The sequence below is a fragment of the Amphibalanus amphitrite genome, unplaced genomic scaffold, assembly GCF_019059575.1.
Source record: "Amphibalanus amphitrite isolate SeventyFive unplaced genomic scaffold, NRLGWU_Aamphi_draft 001800F_arrow, whole genome shotgun sequence".
NCBI lineage: Eukaryota > Metazoa > Arthropoda > Thecostraca > Balanomorpha > Balanidae > Amphibalanus > Amphibalanus amphitrite.
In genome coordinates, this window is record NW_024883293.1 from 56,642 (window position 1) to 75,415 (window position 18,774).

Below are 18,774 nucleotides of genomic sequence, written 5' to 3' on the forward strand. Positions count from 1 at the left end.
TTGAGATAGCCAAAATGGGGTCCCTGGCTCACAATTACCGGTTTCGGCACTCACAACATCGAGAAATGCCTTAAATCGGAAATATTGAATTTCAAAATTGCAGCATTTTGATTCAGAGGGGCTAATGCATAGGAATACCCCTCTGAATGTGTGACGTCAGCGCAGATATCTAACGATTTTTAAATGTTTGACTAAAACGTTTTGTAGCACGCGCTGGTATATGCTGCTTTGCGCGCAACAAATGCCGCACTTTCAAATAAAGTCGCTATAGGAACAGCGGAGATCCCAAAAAGTAAACAAAAGTAAAAGTCTAATATCTTGAAAACCGGTGAATATTTTTCGATGAAATTTGGTAGATATTCGTTTTTGCTCTTTCTGAACCGAGCGACATCCCTTCCATGCCAATTCATTTACTTTTTTGAAGGTGGGAGGGTCCCTTTAAGTTGAATTTCTGATCAGAAAATATTTTTTGGCGTCATTTACACTGAAAATGTTGATAACATCAGAATTTAATATCGTCTTGGATCGTTTTTATTTCTAAAAAAAAAAAATCATCCACGAGGCATATTGCGCCAAGTTTAAAACTTTTTTTTGCAGCGTTTTATTCAGCTGGTTAAAAGCATCTGTTATTGCGCATGTGTTTCTAACCTTGCGCAGTGTTTGTTGCTGTCTGGAAGATTGAAAAATTCGAGAACGCATTATCGTTTTTATACATATTATATGGGGACTGTTCTCAGGACAAGTGAGTTATTAACACATTTTTTTACATGATTCGTATCTTATTCAGGAACCAGCGAGCCATGGTGGATATGATGCCATGGCGGTTGTTCTCGCTTCCTCGGTTAGGAACATGGCTGAGTCTGCAGATTTTATGTTGTGACCATCTATATTTAAAAATTTGGTTGGTGCTGCCATATACCTTACAGACTATCATGGCTCACAAAGGTATGCTTATAAATCTCATGTAAATCAATTAATACTTCTGCTGCAGTGCCTAACAAGTTAAGTTACCTAATTCTTAACATGAATATTGAATGCTACAATTTTATCCGTTCTGATCCGTGTTCAACATTCAATTCCCAAATCCGGCCCGCCCAGATCCGTTCTATTTTTCCAAATTTGGGATCCAATCCTATCCGGTCCACGGATTTATCCGTGGATAACGGATTTATCCGGCCCATGAAGTGCTCTACAAGGCCCTATCTTCAACATGGAGCGACCGTTAGTGTGACGTCACCTCGTTTAGTCATTCTGATTTAAATGGGTTTGTTCGTTAAAAAATCGCTTAAAACTTGGTCTTAACTTTGTTGTGGTGCCTACAGAGTAAAAAGAATCAGCTTTATGACAGTAATGTGGCCTGGGGAAGGAGGTAATTTTGGGCTGTGACGTCACATATTTGAAAGTTTGTGTTTGGAATATGGGAAGCCTAAGATTTTTAATGAAAAATAAATGCCAGAACCGTGTTCCTGGTCATCCAATCTATAAAGTCGGGCACAATTTAACTGGTTTTAACAACATTTTAGAAGGTGGGATAGTCCCTTTAACCCGCGCCCCACTGTGGTCTGCGTATAACACGCCCTACTAGGGGGGGGGGGGCTCTACATAGCCCCCCTCCTAACTCCGAAACTACTGGGCCGATCGTCAAAATTCAAACGGCGTCTGATAGCCCCGGAAAAACTGTCGAGCGAAACCTAATTTCACTGACCTCGAGGTCACCTATGACGTCACAGGTCAGGTCAAAGTAAAAATTATTAGCATTTTGGCTTGTTCACATTTTGGGCTCTGGCCGCCGTCTTACAAGTCAGATCAGGCTCATTTTTGGTTTCCACACTCGTGAACAGAGGCTCTAGATACCTTGAGGGTACCAAACTTGTACTTTGATTTTCAGGTGAGGGTCAGGTCATCACAAGTCACGGAAATATTATATCATGCATCGGTCACGTGACACATGTTTTATGGTCCATTTAAGCCATAGATTTCGAATTTGATGTCGTCTGTGTCATTCGAGGTCATTTTGAGTCGAATTTAGCTTAGGTCAGGTCACTTTCAGGTCACAAAAGGTCAAATTTTGAAGTTAAAATTTTCAACAAAAAAGGTGTCTATTGGATGCAGTTTGAGCTCAGAAACACGATGGTGCTATTTTTATTGGTGTACGATGTCAATTACGTACTGAAAAATTGATTTGAAAATTTAATAATTGTTAATTTTTTTGCAATAATGCGTATAACTTGGCCATTTTTTAAGATATTTAGCTAAAACTTGCTAGACTTAGTCATAAGCATGCGTTCTGTCACATATATTCCGTTTTTTTTTCGAAAAGTCAAAAACATTTTGGAAAAAAATATAAAAATATACATTTTGAATATTATTGTATAAAATTTTCGAAATTTTCCAAATATTGAAAATCCGAGATAGCAGTTTCATAGCGCAGTCAATTCTGAGTCCCTTCATGCAAAGAAATTGGATCTAGCTTAAAAACTGAGCTCTTGGGAGCGATTGCCGTGGTTCAATGTTTTGCGTCGAAATCGGCCGAACATGACGTCACTCTGACGTCATTTCCGGCCGACCTATGGTAGCTACGAACTTCAAATTTTGACACAAGGTGTCAAATTGATGCAGCCGAAGGTACTGAAAGTTTGGCGTCGATACGTCAAGTGGTCTGGAAGTTATTGCAGAAAAACGGGAGGGGGGCTATGAATAGCCCCCCCCCCCCAGTGGGGCCCGGGTTTAGATAGGCGGCGAACCAGGAAATTTCGATACCGTGCAGCATAAGTTTTTGCATCAGAAGCTCGTGGTCTATCACGTCAAAACATTTACTAAGATCGAGAAGGCATAGCATTGAGATCTCCCCCCTGTCGGTGGCGGCCAGGATGCGTTCAGTGACGGACAACAACGCGGTTTCAGTAGAGTGCCGGGGGCGGAAGCCGTGCTGTGAGGATGCCAGAAGGTGATTGTGAGAGAGGTGGATGTAGAGCTGCTGATGGACAATGCGCTCAACCACTTTCATGATTACAGGAACCAGGGAAATGGGCCGGAAGTTTGCGAGGTCTGAAGGATTGCCGGATTTGAACAGAGGGTGAACTATGGAATGTTTCCATAAATCGGGGATATCGGATTGAATTAAGCAGGTATTGATAATATGCAGGATGACACCACCGATAGCTCGGAATCCGGCTTTCAGCATGCGAACGCAGACACTGTCTGTACCGCAAGCACCCGAGCTACGCATGCTGAAAATCGTCCGCTCAAGCTCGGCAAGTGTGATTTCCCGAAGTTGAAAACTGCATGCGCCAACACGGGTAAGACGTACAGTGGGTCTATTTAAGATCTCCAGAGCCACCACGTGGCGCTACGGTCGGGGTAGGGCGAGTCCAACTCCCGAGGGGAGCGAGGTCACCGGTCATTGTGGGGGAAGGAGGGAGGAGGGGGGGGGGGGGTGACGCGCTGCTGTCGCGGCGTGGAGCGTACGTAGCGCCGGGAGTGGGCCGCCCGCCACTGCGCTGCGGCTTGGGGGGGGGGGGATGCTGGTTGCGGGTGCGCTCCCTCAGGTATGGTGGTATCCCGGGTGGTGTTTCACCGGTGATGTCTGCTGACGTCACACTTCTGGTAGTTTTGGAGCAATGGGCTTGTTGACGTCTCCATGGAAACCCAATTTGACACGTAGTAATAGCAGCGTCCTGCGATCGCCGGTGAAATAACACCCTGTTCATTCATGTGAAGCCAGCAAGAATGCGACTGAAGGGAATAGCTATCTCAAACAAACGGGCAAGCGAAAGGCAACGCCTCAAACTTGCAGCAAAAATGCTAACCAATCATAATTGAAATCTAGGACCTATACTTTCAGTCGATCCTTGCATGATGTGTAAGGCTTTTCTAAATTTATAGTCAGTTGCATAATTTCTTTCATTATTTGGCACGCTCAGCCTTGATGGGTTTTTATCGGATCGAAAAGAATCACGAGCTGAAATGGGTCCAGAGAAACAACCAAAAATAAAAAATGAAAATTCATGAAATTCAGCAAAATATTAGAATACATATATAGGTGCGACAATTTTGACTTTGTTAACCCGCGCCCCGTAGGGCTACCGGCGGACCCTACCACCCGTAGGGGGGGGGGGGCCGTTTCGGCCCCCCCTAAGATCTCGGAAAGTTACCGGCCGATTTTCAAAATTCAAACGGCGTTCGATAGCCCTACCCGGGAACTACCTTGTGACCAAATTTCATTGACCTAGGTCAAACCGATGACGTCACAGGTCAGGTCAAAGGTCAGATTTTCACCGTTCACAGGCAATTCAAGAAATGTGCTGTGAAATCGAGTAAATTGGTAATTTATTGAAAACCATCGATGGTATATTGTTCGTCAAACACATACTTTGCTATCTGAGGTCACTGATACCAGGTCAGGTCACAGCGAGGTCAGGTCACCGGGGGTCACAATATGAATGTGTCGTGTGATACATGTTTTATGGTCCATTTTACATGACAAATGCGATTATGTGGGTTAGGCAGCCTTTGGGGCCAGCCTAGGTCACGTTTTGGTGAAGGTCAGGTCAAGGTCAGGTCAAATTAGGTCAAATTTCAAAGTTGATATTTTTGCATAAAATGGGTATCGATTCGATGCAGCTCGTCACGGGGAGTCTAATGGTGGTCTTTGTTTTGCTCTACGAGTTCTAGAATTGCCAAAAATTGAGTTTGAAAATTTGACGTCATCATTTTTGAACAGTTTTTTCGCTATAACTTGGCCAAAAAACGAGGTATCGATCTGAAATTTGGTATGTAGATAGAAGATGGTAGGTACTATCACATATATTCCGGTTTTCTCGTAACTCAAAAAACGTTTTGGATTTTTTGGCTAATATATAAAAAAAAATGCTTTTTTGATTTTTGGGGATCAAAACTCAAAAATTTCAAAAATCCGAGATAGCAGTTTTGTAGCCCTGTCAATTCTACACGTTTTATGTCTTGATCATTTTTCTTTATCTTCAAAGCTGTAGGCCTGACAGGTCTTCTCGCGAAGGTCTTTTTTCGGTCGAAAATGACAGAACATGACGTCACTCTGACGTCATTTGTGGCCAACCTATCACAGACTCTGGAAAAATTTTTGGTCACGATGTGTAAAATTGATGCCCGGAGGGGTCCTGAAAGTTTGGTGGCGATATCTCCAGCCGTTTAGGAGATATCGACCGAAAAGGACAGGGGGGGCCGTTTCGCCCCCCCCCCCCTATGGGGCGCGGGTTAAGAGGATATCGGGAATGATAAATCACCTTGCTTGTCAGTATTGCAGTAAAAGGAAAGGTTTTGGCTAGTGTCTAGATAAAACCAGAGCCGTGTGGGGCTCGAACCCACGACATCGCACTCGGCACACAGACCACCTAGCCCCAACGCTACGAACACCCGTCACCCTACGCCCCTGCGCAGCTTGCTGGATAGCGTTTCCGCCAAAATTGTTTGTTGAATGTCTGACGTCTGTGAATGTCACGAGGCCAAGCCCGAAGGTAAATGAGGGAGCCGAACCAGGTGCTGAAAATGAGGCCGCTTTTTGGTCCCGGCGTTTTATTCTCCGGGTGGGTTAGCCCCGTCCAGCGCTTAGCCTTTCGGGACCCTCTCAGAGCCGCGGTTGTTTTCGCCGCTCGGCCCATTCGAGATGCAAAGTTGATAGTCACACGAACTTTATTTGAGGCCCCTTAATATACGACTTCGAAACTAATCGATTCTACAAAACCTTTTTCTTCCATTTAATTGCATACATTTAACAGTGACTCCAGATTAGGCTGGTTTGGCTGGCCGTAAAAAAGCTTCGTGTGACTATTAACTTTGCATCTCGACTGGGGCGCGCGGCGAAAACAACCGCGACCCTGAGTGGGTCTCGAAAGGCTAAACGCTGGACGGGAAAAGTTACAAAACATGAACTCTGACTGGTCAGTTGAAATGTCTTTAGTCAGTGAACCACGCCTGGGCTGGAGGTGGTCAGTTCCCTGGCTTGCGCGACCTCGGGCAGGAGCTGTGGGACTTGTACATGGACAAATTGAATAGATGCTAGTGTAACGCTGGTGCGTTTCATTTTCCCTCCCTAAATCAACCCGTTCCCAAATTCATCCTTCATAACAGCAGCGCGCCGGCGACCAGACACCGCTGACCCGCCGACCATCTGGCCGACACCGGACGGCAGGACAAACACGGATCCGAGACCGCGCCGCCAAATGCTATTATCCTGCGGCCCTTACAGAGCCGTCTCACCGCCGCTGACCGTGGAAGGGTCCAGCAATGGGTCCCAACCCCGGTCAAGGGGGCGTATTTACAAATTGCAACCGAGCTCCGCCGTAGGGTATTTTATTTCCGCCGTAGTGTGTTTCACTTGGGGGATTTTCTACCATGCATCTGCCTGAGCTTAGGGTAATTACAATTTGTCGGCGACGTTAAAAAATGATGCACTTTTTTCGCAGTATAGGATATCGCATGTGCATATTTCTGCCTTTTTGGGTGCGCTTTATCGGTTTTTCGTGAGTAACTCACGTAAAAACCGTCCGATCGCGACGAAACTTTCAATGCCCCCGATTTTATCAATTTTACACCTACCCTGAAAATTTCACGACCCTGACCCAAATGACCTTTGACCTAGGTGACCTATTTCTCGAGACCATGTTTGGCCCGAATCGCGATTCGGCGTATGTCGGCTCGCATTAGCCGCGCGGTTGCAGTCTTCACGTGGTTTCAAGCGTTGAAACATGTGATATGATGCTGGTCCCATGCATTAGGGTGGGTGTCAAGGTCACCTGAAGGTCAGGTCAGCTCAATGACCTTTGATGACCTCGGTTCCTTATTCGAGTTTTACATGTTTCTAGGCTAGTTTTTGGAGCTGATTTCGAATTTAGCAACCATTTGAACATTACAGGGGGTGTAACGAAATTATACGGACACCTTTCTTCCCGCTGTAATTAAAAAGCAAAACAATCTGGTACTTTTTCTTTTAACTGAGCTTGTAGCCACCTTTCATAAAAACACAGTGGTGAATGTTCTGGAGCATTTCAGCCAATGAATTCTCCAGCACACTGGCTTTGATGCGGACCAACGCCGTCTAAAGTAACCTGTGCCTGCGGTTGAGCAGTGCTTATGGCGGGTGGCTCTTCATACACCTCCTGCTGAACAAGAACCCACAGGTTTTCAATTGAATTGGGATCGCGACTTTTTCCAAGTCATAAGCGTTAGCCCAGAATGATTGAAGAAGGTTCTATCGGGATCACTTTCCGTTCTTTTAGGGACTTCTAAGTAGCGCGCCGCCCCGCATGCAGACAGCGTGGCTTGAATCAGGCATCAGTGCGCGTTCAGAAATCGTGCCCTCCTATGCCGTCTGGTTGAGCGCCTCCAATCATGCTCCACCACCTTCCCTGAAAAGGCTCCACCCTTGCCTATGGGGCAAAATATAAGGGACAAAAACACAAAACAAGACAGATAAAAACAAAGCAAAATTAACTCATTACCTAATGAAATTCAGGCTGGAGCAAAAACATAGGTAATAGGTATCTATGTCAAATTAGAATGAAAGATTAAAATCAACCTGACCAGGCCTTACGGTCTGACCTGGTTCTAACCACCTTACTTCGCCTAACTTAACCCAATTCAACCTAGCCTACCACCACAACACCTGCAGAGGTACCTTCCTGGAAAAATGACGCCCAGGGAGGTGACTGTCCATTGTCCAACTTATTGGAATACTACCATGATTGCTTGTCAAAATGTGTGTCATCATGCTCTTGTTTGACAAGTGATGTATAATAAATGTGATATTCAATAATTATCTCCTGACTGTTGACTGTTGAGTGGTCAAAATATTCAAATAATCAGTACAATGCTGTGCATAATGCACACTAATCATGTTGTTTTTGTGTAGGCCCTGTGGCCTGTGCACATTGTTGTGTGCACTGATATGTGCACCTTAAGTAAAAAAGTGACTGGTGGACGGTGGTACATGACAAAAGGTTGTGCAACTGTGAAGTTCATGCCCTTGGTCAAGCTGGTACCAAATGCCTATAGCTATAGCAGGATCAGTGAGGGTTGTAGACATGCTACATACATTGTGCATTGAAGCTATTGGCACAAAGTTCATCCGTAATTACTATGCTTAACACCTAATGTAAGAAGCGACATAAATGCCCAGATGATTAAACTCTCTGGTCAGCATCACACAAATTTATTGACATACTTTGCAGGTACATATTTACATTCATGGCAAATACTTTCGATTTGATTCAGAAACTAGTTGCTAGTAAGCTTGCATTTTTGTAGGTATAACAACGACCATATATTAAATCATAAAAAACCTCATGGCATTCATCACATACCTTTTTACCGAACAAGTACCTAGCTACCATGCAATGATTCTAATTTTTTTCCGCAATCCATCTATATCTCAACTGACACACAATGAATTTGAAATACCGTAACAAAACCTATAACTGTACATAAGAAGAATGCAATACTACAAGAACTATGAATTTCTGAAGTTATTCTCACATGCTGGAATGTTGAAACTCTACTTTTGTCGTCCATTTCCACGTTTGATTGAGCCATCATATCGAACTGTTTTTGTTTTTCAGTCACAAACTTTCGCACAAATCTTGAATTTTTACGCATCATCTTGAACCATGCTCCAGTCTTTCCAACAAGGTACTATGTAACATCAAAGCAATTTTGATTTGTTACAACAGCTTCAGATCATGATAGGCTTGAGGTTTATTACACCATTTGCCAGAGAAATCTCTACAAAATGTGTATCAATTCCCAAACTAAGTAATTGATCATATCCGTATTACCTATGTTTACATAAAGAAACTCAAATAATCCACAAATTATTATTGAAACACTCCCACTTCAAGAATTCACAGCAATAACAGTACAAGTTCAGAAGCAAACAAACATTGCGCCAGATTTCGTATGAAACGCGCCATCGTCCTGAAGTTTCTACCACAGACGGTAGTTCAACCGCAGAACCCCTGCCCACCTTACCCCACGGCGGAGCTCGGTTGCAATTTGTAAATACGCGTCAAGGGGGGGGGGGGGGGACGGACGAACACAAAGGCACGCAGCCTCCTACGCGCGGCGAACGGACACCGTCAGCCCAGGGGGTCATCGTTTCTATGTTGCGCCATAGGGAAGGCTTTTTGGGTCAATCAGAAGGTAAATGACGTCAAAGGTCGTCCACTTTCTTTGCTGTTTTCTCAACTAAAACGGGATGAAGTGGAACGTTTTTGGTCTCAAATAGTTTAATAAGACATTTTCTACATGTTGTAAAGGTTATAATACCTAAAAACTTGTAGTCTTAGAGTTCTAGCGTAGCAGTGAATTAGGTGGGAATTACGATTTATGACAGTGGTTTAAGGAATTGAAGCAGAAATTAAGCTATTTTTTACATTTATTGCGCGCGTGTCACAATCTTCTGCTTGCAAATTTGTGTATTTCAATTGATAGGTATCAATTGTTAGTTGTTATTTGATACTTTTCTGTCTGGCATTTCTGAGTTTTTTTTTGTGATTATTACCAGCAAGTAGTTAATAAGAATTATCATATACTTTTGTAAATGTAGAAATATTGGTATGTATTCCAATACCAAACAAAATTGCATGTTTGTTTGTTTTAAGTGTGGTCAATTGTCTAAAGCCTAGATGGACAAAGGAAGCTGCAGTTGCTTCTGTAACTCATGTAAGCTGCCATAATTGATAAGTATCTGGACATCCACGGGGGAGCCATCCGCTTCTCTTCTGTCTTTGACAACCAGTACTTTTAGAATGAGCGAATGCCGAGTGCTTTGCATTACAAAGAACTTATACGGCCTTGTTACAAAGATCCGGTCCAACAGGCCTGCAGTCCGCACAGCCGGTAAATGTAAAGATGAAGTACAGTGAAGGTAAAAATTCTAACCTGACCTAACCTTACCTACTAACCAAAAACTTTCAACCTGCCAACCTACAATCTACAAACTTACAACCTACTAACCGAAAACCTACAATTTAAAGCCTACAATCTACCAACCTACAACTTAAAACCTATACTGACTCACGTCTCATTGTACTTCATCTTGATCTACACATTGCACAGCCTACACAGGCCTCAAGGCTCAAACTTCTGTGTGCACTATGGTGTCAGGAAATTGGCGAGTGGTTTGCTGAATATTTTTAGGTGAACAGGATTCCTGTCAAATTAAAAAATAATAATTATGAATGAGTAGGTATGTTTTGTGTTCGTTTTTTTATTGGTTTTAGGGCTCATGTCTTTTCTTCAATCCTTGTTAGCGCATAGGTATGATGGAGGAGTATCACTCTAACTCCCCTAGGCCCTAGTTTGATTAGAAGAAATGTTAACTATGTTATGACAGATCATGACCAAAGTACCTGAAGCAGCGTTTAAAGTCACATCTTGTTTACAGTGTCCCACCGACCAGCTGTGGTGACGCCAGTCGCCAACAGCTACAGCGCTTTTCCAGGAGGCTTCAGTTATTCTGTGACTGGTGACCAAGGCACGACACATCACCCAGCAACTCACAAGTAAGTGAATCTGTGTGTGTGAGCAATGTTAATGTGCCTATCTGTGCAGTTGTGGCAGCTCCCAAAAACAATTACCTAATTCAAAGGGGAAAATGACAATGGAGCATGGCTAATTTGCTATCATATTTAGTGCAGGCTAAGGTCAAAAGGTTGTGTCTACCGAGTCACATACAATAACAAACTGTTTTACACAGGTTGTTTGGCGAGTTGCTGACATTCATCGATTTAGGCAGCTCCTTTGCCATGGCATTTAGTGACTAAAATACAATTTTCCAAGCAAGGAAGTGACATTTTTTGTTTACTGAATAGTTATTCGTTTTACTGGGTATTATGCATCCTTCAGCCATCCTTAATTTGCATTTCATGGAAGGTTTTTGTTTTCAGTCTCGCTGGCGGAGAGTGTTGCTGAGCAGCTGACCAACTGCGGCTGCTGGAGCGTTTCTCAGTCGTCGACCTCCGTAGACTGTCAAGCCTCCCTGGCCTTCTGCGACTCAAGAAGGAGGGATTTTTATCTGTGTTTACCATACAAGAGACATTTTAATCTGACGATTCGATCGGATCTGGATCATGAATCCCGAGGCGGTGTGACAGATGGTCGAGGTCGGCGCGCCACGCCAGACGCCTTCTCGCGCGGGGCGTGCTCAGGTCAGTCAGGTTGCGCTGCCGGACTCTGCTCCGAGGAGAGAAGCACATAAGCGCAGTCAGGACGCGAGTGTGTTTGCACCGCCCCGGTCCCAGCAACCGCATGGCGGTGGGGACTCACAGCCCGGCTGATGGTTCCAGATCGTCTCAGCGCAGCTTCTTCTCCGGACCCCGGCGCGGCAGCGAGGCTGGTGGTTCGGAGCCGACTGATGGAGGACAGCAAAAGAACAGCAGGACAGGACAGCACCCTAACAGTAGCCTTCGGTCATGTGGCGAGAGCTGGGCCCCGGACCGGTCGAAAGGGTGCTCACTGCTGACTGCTCAGCTGAGTGGGTAATGTCCGCGTCTCGTTAGTGTCCCCGGCCAGGTCCTGAAGGGTAGATGAGGGCGGGATATTCTCCTTTATAGACGCAGAGCAATGCCAGAAGAATGGTTTTGCGATCGAGTTGCATGCGCTGTCCCCGCCTGTCGCTCCTGCTGCCGCCGGCGGGGTTGGCGCCAATGGCCATTGACGGGGCTGCTGTGTTTGTAAATTAGGTTGGATGGACCCCTGCTCTCAGAGTTTTGTGTTGGTCGCTGGTAACCCATGTTTTGTGGCCAGCGTGTTACGAACCCACGTAGTGGTTTGACCCCGTGGGGTGCTGTGAGACAGCGCGGAGCGACGCGTGGATGCTGCTGAAACACGCTGATGTTTGTGTGTACCTATCGTCATTTTGAAGTGCTGCTTGAGTTTGCTCGTTTGTTCTGTCTTACTGTTTTGTGTTTTCTACCAAGGCGACCGTCCCACCGTCCGGCATTGTTGACTTTAGCCGGACGGTGAGCCCTCGAGCGGCCCCGGGTGCAAATTCCCAATAGTGCTACACGCTACGCACAGCCCGGGCGGGTGACGTCATGGTGTCGTCACTCGCGTCCGGGGCATGCGCATGGGGGCCCGCTCGGCTCTGGAGGCGCCGGCGGCAGGCGTCTGCACGGTCGATGGGAGGGGTTCCGAGATGTGCACGGCCGATGGGAGGGCTCGAAGACCACTGCTCTGATGCTTAGTAGTCAACTACACTGCGAACGATTTATCGGGTTTATCCGACGCAAGGGAAGTTGCGGCGAAAGAACCTGAGGTTGTTGCGTCATGCAGCATTACGGTAATCGAAATGTACTCTGCTCGTGCGGTGCGAGTTGGAGTGTTGGCTCGGTGGTAGGGCGAGCTGTGCACGGCTGGTGGCAGGTTTTGAGGACCAACATTCCACCACGGCTCAAGTAAGCGTATCCGTCGTGAATGATTTACGCACCAGATGTTTGACAAAGCAAATGACCTCAAACAAGTGACACCGAATAGCGAGATGCTACGTTATTGCAACGTAGGTGAACGAGATGCACTCGCATCAATTACGAGTTTGACGGCAGCTGTAGCTGATCCGTTTATACCAAGGCTATAGAACGTTTATACATAGTGTTCGGCGGTGTCCCTGGTAGAGGTGTCAATCGGATACCAACTTTTTGGTATACCGATACCAAACCGATACCAACTTGGTATTTGGTATTTCAAGGCGAGTGCATTTGGTATTTTGTTGGTATTATGAATCTTCACTAATGTAAAAGAGGCTGAGAATTTGGTAAAAAGTTGATATTTTCCTCATATTCCCAAGTCGGTTCGGTATCGGTATTTTTCCATGGATACTGTTGGTATTTGGTTTGGTATCGGTATTACGAGTTTCCATAATTGACATCACTAGTCCCTGGCCCCTGGGTTTAGGTAAGTTGAGGTAGAAGAACAGCAAATTTCCAGCCAGTTTCTGAACTCTTCTCGGGTTTTGACGTTACATCTCAAAGCCAAATCTTTGCAGTTCACGTGGATGTTCAAAATGCCTGAAGATTCATTTTTTTCCGATAAAAAACATCCTTTTCCATCGAACACCACAGGTGCAGAAACAACAATCGTTTTCAAGTGATTCTAAATGGTCCGCACTCCGCACTCCGCAGACCATCAATATCGAATATGAATCTCAATCTAAATACGTTACCAAGATTATAGACATATTCGTCCAAGGAGACTGCGAATTCGGGATGAGTCTCCGAGCAAGAGGGGCCTATCTTCATACAGACGATGGATTAAGTCAGCGCACCCAACAAACGCCAGCAGGCAGCAATAGCCCCCTTGAATTCGCGCCTTAGGTCCGCGCTTGGATAACTAACAAGGTAATTATCCATGGTTCGCGTGTGGTTCGTGCATAGACTCGTATACTGTCCTCGTAAGTTTCCTTAACCTGTATCTGGACTAGCGAATAGACCCCACCTCGTCCAACTATTGCTTGGCTGATAGATGTGACGTCACATAACCCGCACGCCAATGAGCGTGGCGTCAGGCTATGACGTCATCTCCCGCGACAACCAGCCACTCAGCGCTGGAGGTGCGTAGCGTGTAGCATTATTGGGAATTTGCGCCCCGGGTGAGGGGGAGCTCGGCCGTCCAGTATCGTTGTCATGGCGACGAAGGGGAGAGGTGACGAATTCCTCCGCGTCGTCTTGAAAGTATTCGTGGGCGAGAAAGTAGTTTTGAAAAATCGAGCAGAACTTGCGTGTAATTATTGTTATATTGAAACACAGGTTACACCAGGTATACAACGCGGGAAAACCTCAATGCTCACAAATAGTTAATCCGGATTTAAGGTAATTGTGGGCCAATGTCACGGCCGGTGCGGTAGGCGCTTCAATGGTGATGTATCTCACGTTTTCGTTGATTTCTTAGAAAATACTAGCGGTTCTTGATCAAAAACACTTCCCAGATATGCACTTGCGGCTTACGATCACAGTAATAGTAAAAGCACTGGCAGAAGTATAAAGTAACCGGAGAAAACGATGAAAAACTGAGGAGCGAGATGGGGGTCGCCCGTCTAGCGCGCCGCCCACGCACGGTACTGTTGCTGCCCAATGTTGCTCCCATGCATTATCGTGGGTGTCAAGGTCGCCTGAAGGTCAGGTCAGGTCATTGACCTCTAATGACCTCGGCTCACTTTTTCGAGTTTTACATGTTTCTAGGCTAGTTTTTTTATGGCTGATTTCGAATTCAGCAACCATTTGAACATTTACGAAGTTGTTTTGGTGCCTTCGTAACATGTTACGGAGCTGTCAGTAGCGGTTGACACGTACAGGTCACCGCTAAAGTAATGTGGGGTTCTACTCTGATCGAACAAAACATAGCGCCATTCCTTGACGGTAAGATATATCGTCAAAAGCGAGGATCGCACAGCTTCGTATTTCAGATTGACAACTTTCTCTAATGTGTCACCATTCTACCTGCCACAGCATGCTCGTTATCATCGAAAAACAAATATCGAGCCCCTTGGAGCACCCCGGAGTCATGTTTCTGTGACCGCCACTGAACACAGAGTTGTAAACCTACGCGCGTGCGTACTACGCAATAGTAAGGAGTCATTGCTGGACCCTCCAGTAGAGAGTAGCCACTAGCCATTGATGATCCGGACACCAGCATCGGCCGATAGGAGCTGCTCTCTGACAGGCGAGGAGGGGGAGGGTCTGAGGTGGGGATGGGTTGACCGCGGGGCTACTGGCCAGCGCGGTGGGAGGGGTGGGTGGAGGTAGGGTGACAGGGACACCAGCCTCAGGGCAACAGTGAGCTTTGACCCGAGGAGTGCGAGAGCGATGCCCGATGCCATTTTGTGAAGCAGCCCGCGTGTCACGGATTCACGTGGGAGCTTTGACTGAAATAACTATCAAGGCTACAGTTTTGAAGGTAAAAAAACAGCATTTGAGAGAAGATGTTCGTAATGAGCAGTTGTAACTTACTACAATATCAGATTTACCATTTATTTTATTTAAAATATTTGAATGAATTGATGTTTTGCATAACAATAGCCGATCAGAATACGTTAGGTAAATTTCAACCACCTGTATAGTCTAATTCTGTAAAATATTTGGCTTCGGTTGTCCGCCGAACTTTTTTGTTCATTGAGGGCCTCATCGACATGACCTGTATTACAGGATTTACGCTGTAGCAAAATCCTACGCTAGCTGTATGAGTAGAAATGCTGTATGACAAAGGCACGGGCGCCCGACAACTGGGTCGAGGCAGGTGGAGCCGGCCAGAGGTCATGCTCGTATCAATCACCCTTGACCCCGTCCACCGCCCCCGGCGGATAGGTACTCAACAGTGCGCTCATTGGCTCATTGGTTTGTCTCAGTGATTCCAATCACAGTCAGTTCAGTGTGCGTGCTGCGTGTGAGATCACAGCGAAGCACGATACCGCCATAACCCTATACTTGGAAGAGGCCTTCTGGACGGCGTTGCCAGTTAATGGGGTGGGGGGAGAAATTCGACATACAAATAAGTTTCTAAAATAAAATGGTCAGTGGATGAATAGCATAACATTTCTTTCAACGTTCACTCGTTTTCATAAAAAAGACGAAGAGAAGAAATAACGTTGAAGCATATGACTATTAAGCGAGCCAATACTTTTTTTAAATTTATGTTTATAGAAGGGTGCAATGTAATTGCAGTCACACTTCACTTGTATTTTTTTAGCGATTGCAATTTGAATTAGTGATCATTCCGTACACGGTCTGAAGCTATCGGGATAAATAATTGAAATACCTGGGTGAATTGCGCCACCCATGTGCCGATGAGTTTGAATTTTTCCGCTTTGCGATAAAAAAACAACTGTTTTGCAAGTAGGACGGCTTCCGTTGACCAAACGTTTATTATCATCTCAAAGGGCGGCGACCACCTCCCCGTCCCTCCTCGACCCCTCCCCTTTATTTACACGACGAAGTCCCGTCCCTCACCGCCGACTGGTCACGTGATTGGCCTCGCCCGAGGCCCAGCCGACTGACCCGGAGCGCGGTAGGCGTCATGCCATGCCGCTTTAATCACTCACCACATCGCGGCTACTGTTCAGAGAGCCGTGACTCCAGAAACGTCGTGGCGGAGCGGTTAAGCGTTAGGCTATGGATCGCGGGGTCGCGGGTCCGGTCCGCGCCGGGGTTGTCCGTTTTCCACAGACCGGTTCTGGCCGGCTCAGGCGAGATGGATATATCTTTTGAGGTTATGACCTCACGAGCACTATGAATACAATCGACATTCGTTGACTCTTGTTCGGTCATAAGATATTAGCCGATTATATGTTTGTGTATGGAAATATCTCTTTTCTAATTCGCAAAAAGTAGCCGACTCACTTTATCATCATATAACTCACTTGACGTCATTGCACTGGCAAGTGAGTTGCTAGAAATGTGACCTCGTCAGAACCATTTTGCAGGTTGTTAAAAGGACAGACAAGTCAATTGGCTGCGGTGACTATGCAACCTGCCCTGATCATGTAAACGGCATTGTGACTAGTTCAGCCACGAACACATTCCGCATTTTCCTAGAAAGAACTAACGGCACGCTCGGTGCCGCGGAGGGTATGCCAACCTGACAGACCCGCACTGCCCAGCGCTCCGCTAGCCCGGAGGCGGTTGGCGAGGCTGACCCCACTGACCTCGCTCCGCGACCAGACTCTCGGTCACTCACGCCACAACCGAGAGGCGCCAGCCTCGACGCAGGGGCATCTGGCGCCATTCATGCTGCCTCCGAACACGGTGATTGGTTTACTGCAGAGTCACGTGGTTGGGGCATCAGTGGCGTAGTCAGGAATTCGGTTACCAATCTCACCAACAGATGGCTCTGACCGACGATTTTTAAATACGGAGTGATCTAAAGGTAGGTGACATAATACGAGCTTACAGCTGCAATGATGATGGCACATGTAGGCTACATTCCAAGTTTCATGATAATCTGACAAATAGTTCCCAAGATACAGATGCAAACTCTAACCACTACGGATACCCCACATTAATTCAGCGGTGACCTGTACATACAGTGGGTCAGGGGTGTAGGATCGCAAAATAGGTTGGGGGGGCTGAACCCCGGACGCCGGTGGGGCGGCGACGAAAGGTGCTGAGCGGGGGGGGGGGGGCAGCAGTGGAAAAGGTGTTGACCGGGGGGGGGGGGGAGGGAGCGTGGACCATGGTGGTGAAAAGCGGGTCTATGACTTGAGTGATATGACTTTTTCTCCCCCTGGATCCAAGTTCAGGCTTATAAAATAAGGCGTAGGTATTTATATTCCGGCTCAACGTTTTGCAACCACATTTATGCAGTGTATGTTCCCGCTCTTTTCAAATGCAAAGTGATGCCACTAAAACGGTATATGTATGCTCTTCTTATACTTAAGGCTGATGAGAGATTCAATTTCTTGATTGATTCAGTATTTAGATTCCTATCCCCTAGTTTGGCAAACTGTTTCGGGGGTTCCTTGGAGGTCCCCTGCACTTTCCTAAAATCTAGGTACTCATTTTTCACCCACTTCATTTCGGAAGGGTCAAGTTTTTGTGTAAAGATTGTAGACTGTTTAATGGCTCCCTTTTGGCTGTTTCAGGGACCTCCTCGACTACTTCTAGGGCCACGATAGCGGTATCGACAAATTAGGCGGATTGTGATCGGTAAAACAGGACAGTAACAGAACAATTTATGTTGTAGTATTTCGCAAAACCCCCACATTCTGCATAGCATTGGAAGCATAATTTTGTTTTTAAAGTTGTAGGTCGTGTAGCCACACGAATACTCTCAAAATGCACGAAACAATTGCAGGCACGTACCTAGGATTTGGCCAAGGGGGGGGGGGCGGAGGATCCCGGGGGCCTCCTCTCTACAGAGGGCAAGGGAGGATCTAGTCGAGCGTTTTTGTGGGGGGGGGGGGGGGAGTTACAGGTCGGCCGACATGCCGGGTCTGATGGATGAATTCTGACGACCGGGGGAGGGGGAGCGAGTATGTCGAGATCAAAAGGCATTTCGTCTTCGCCGCTTCTAAGATGAAGCTTTATCGTTATAAGTCACTCGGCTCAGTAGTTTAAGTTAAATCCACCTATACAAGTGCGTCGCCACGGATTTCTTACTGGGGGGGGGGGGGGGGGCGTATCAACCGACTTAAAAACCCAGAAGTTGATATTGTAACCGCACTTTTAGCCTAATGCATTAGTAGCATACAGTAGCGATCTCTCTTATTGACCTGTTAACGAACCGGCGGCGCGAAGCGCTGCGCAAATTTGCACACAAAAAAAAGTTTGTCAAAACACAGCTCCAAAACACAAATTTTACCACCCTTTTAGTATGCTAGTACAAGCCGGAGTTCCTTAACAGTATAGGTAGTCGACTACAGAATGATGTTCCACTTTTCACAGGCAAATATTTGCCTGGAGTGGTAGGCTGTGCCGCATCACACGGGCTGAGTTCACAAATTATAACTTTGTCCTAATGCTCACAATCGACAGGCGTTTAATTGCGTGATAAACGGCACAACTATTATAGCGCTCCAGTCAACTGATAGCTTCTGAGGAGTGGAACATCATTCTGTAGTCGACTATACACTTAAGGGAATTTTGATTCAATTTGACACGGTTGGTGTTATTACAGTTACCTTTCTTATTGATTGGTGTATGAATCGGAGGCGCGGAGCGCCGAGAAAATTTGCAAAAGCATTTGTCAAAACACTGCTCCAAATCACAAATTTTACAACTCTTTTAGTATGGTAGTACAAGCCGGAGTTCC

General features: G+C 46.1%; 1 long non-coding RNA gene across 3 annotated transcripts; it reads left to right on the plus strand.

Annotated features, from left to right (window-relative positions):
• Window positions 1-631: 631 nt before the first annotated feature.
• LOC122375231 lies at window positions 632-11,805 on the plus strand. Of its 3 annotated transcripts, none has more exons than XR_006255365.1 (3): window positions 632-742; window positions 10,421-10,538; window positions 10,923-11,805. It is a non-coding gene; the product is annotated as an uncharacterized LOC122375231 (long non-coding RNA). The 3 variants fall into 3 exon arrangements; XR_006255363.1 differs by lacking the exon at window positions 632-742 and adding an exon at window positions 9,428-9,696; XR_006255364.1 differs by lacking the exon at window positions 632-742 and adding an exon at window positions 9,445-9,588.
• The last annotated feature ends 6,969 nt before the right edge of the window (window positions 11,806-18,774 follow it).